Genomic DNA, 2400 nt, shown 5'->3' with positions numbered 1-2400 from the left:
TTATATGTACTTTAATTATAAAGTATTATAATCACACATACACACACACACACACTGTTGTGTCCATTTAGTAGTTCTCATAAACATAGTAAGCATATAGGAAATTCTCAAAAAACAAAAACAAAAAAGAAAAATCCCTACTAACTTAATCAGCAAGGTATTGAAACTTGTTAATCTCACAGTGGTGGATGGCTAATAGGGCTATCTTTGGCTCCCTATCACTAGAGTAATACCCCCAGTGAGACCCAGGGTATTAAGGCAGGGCTTTGGGGAAATGAGGAGCCACAGGCAGTGAGGCTTTCTGTGGCTGCCACTAATTCAATATCAAGAACAATCTTAATACCCAGTCTTAGTATAAAATGAAAGTTAGCCCATGAAGCAATGTCCAGAGTGCTTTATGGGGTTTCTTCAGCTACTCGGTGGTGCAAACCACACTGCACCGTATGGCTGAACCTAACCAGAACCAAAGTTTATACTGTTCGTTGCTTATAAGATTTTTTTTTCTTTCCTGACCTACTACAGGTAAAAAAAAAAGTTTTCTCACAGCTTCTATTACTATCATTCAGGCAATCAGTAATGAACATTTGCATGTTTTTCTGAAAATTCTTTTTATTCACTATTGAAGCACTTACTTATGTTATTCTATTAAGTAAAACTTGGGAGGCAGATATCAGTAAAAACCGGATTGATATGAAAGTAGAGGAGAAGTGACTAGAGACCTCCTCTCTCTCTCCATCCCCGATCTAAGGCCTGCAAATCTTATATTTTAGGTTGTGAGCCTAGTCTTTAAGGGCTGAGCTATACCTCCAGCCCTCCTGCAAATCTTTCTAAGCCCATCTGTACTACTTCCTGTGACTGTCTATGTGTATCCTGGGTCCCCCAATACCCTCTCTTATAGCTAACTCTGGTCAGCTAGTAGACTTACTCTCCCCTCTGATTCAAAGTACACTTTATTGTACTGTAACGTATCTCTCTTTTCACCTAAACAAAAAGGAAATGTTTTAATGCTAATATAGCTAAAGTATAAAAATAAGAACAGTCATCAAGTAAGAATTATATTCACAATGTCCAGTCCATTTGAATTTAGCAAATTCAGATAAAGTACACCATTCATTATCTACCCTATCTCAGTGAGTCCAAAGTTTTGTACCTAATTCATTTTCTGTCATAACTTGTATTACCAACCTAGCAATATCTTTTTAGACCTCAAAAACATTTTCTTAGATAAACAACTTGAGCTTTTGTGTCTCTCAACCTCATACACTTCACTCCTCTTTTGTGAGTTCCTTTTCTGAATTTGGTAACAAGAAAAATTGTAACTATAACTATCTAGTATTCAACTCCACCAGAGACCTGAGAAGGATGTAACATTACCTGAGTAAACAGGAAGTGCAGAGAAAGCAACTTCCAAAACTCTAGAAATGACAGACACAGCGGACACCTGGACAATCAGCCAAGGTTCCTCGGCAACACTGGACATCCATCTTCATCCTAGAAGATCTGACAGGTGTTTCTGTGAAGCAGGAATTTTGAAGGATTTTCCTACTTTGTCTCAGCAGTCTCTGTGTTTTGTGACCTGCTTGTCCAATTTGGACAGCATACTGTCAGTAGTTGAGACAAGGACATTTTCTTCCCCAGTGACTAACTTTGTCACAATGAAAGCAAACTTTTTATGGAGGTTCTTCAATGCCCATTGTCCTTTTTATGAAGTAAATTGGTGCTACCAGGAACAGACATGTCTCACTGTCATGAAAAGCCTTATGTTATTAAAACATTTTAAATGCTATATTCTGGAAGTCTCTGAAGTATCTCTGTTTGACCTTGAAAACATACCAAACATGGGAATAAATTTGATTGTTATAGATGACTAACTACTAACCTGTATTTCTTAATTACCCTAAAATTTTGTAACAATAAATTTCAAGGAGTATAACTACATTACTTTGTCAAATGAGCTATATAAGTACACTATCTTAAACAAGAGTAGAAACATATATACAGTATATTCTAGCAAAATAGCCTTAAATTCCTATCAATATTCAGGAATCCATACCAATGTAAAATATTTAAGATTAGTGGTTGCCTCTTTTAGTTTAAAAGATATTCAATAATCTACCCTTTTATGATATAATTTCTATACCCACTTTTCCTTTTCAGAGTGAGATGCCAGATTCTAATCTCCTTTGTTTAGTTTCCTCCCAACCATTACCAATAACAACTTGTAACCTAAACATCCATAATCCACTGAATGACCACAGCCACCAGCCCCACCTCTTGGGAATGTTGACATTGTGTTCTTAAAATTACTTCATGGCATTTTTAGGGGACCCTGAGAAGATAGAGATAATGACCAATTCCTGGGAGAGCTATCTGTTGTCCAGTCTCTGTGTAATGGGAAAG

This window comes from Cricetulus griseus, assembly GCF_003668045.3.
Source record: "Cricetulus griseus strain 17A/GY chromosome 1 unlocalized genomic scaffold, alternate assembly CriGri-PICRH-1.0 chr1_0, whole genome shotgun sequence".
Lineage (NCBI taxonomy): Eukaryota > Metazoa > Chordata > Mammalia > Rodentia > Cricetidae > Cricetulus > Cricetulus griseus.
This window is presented reverse-complemented; position numbering follows the sequence as displayed.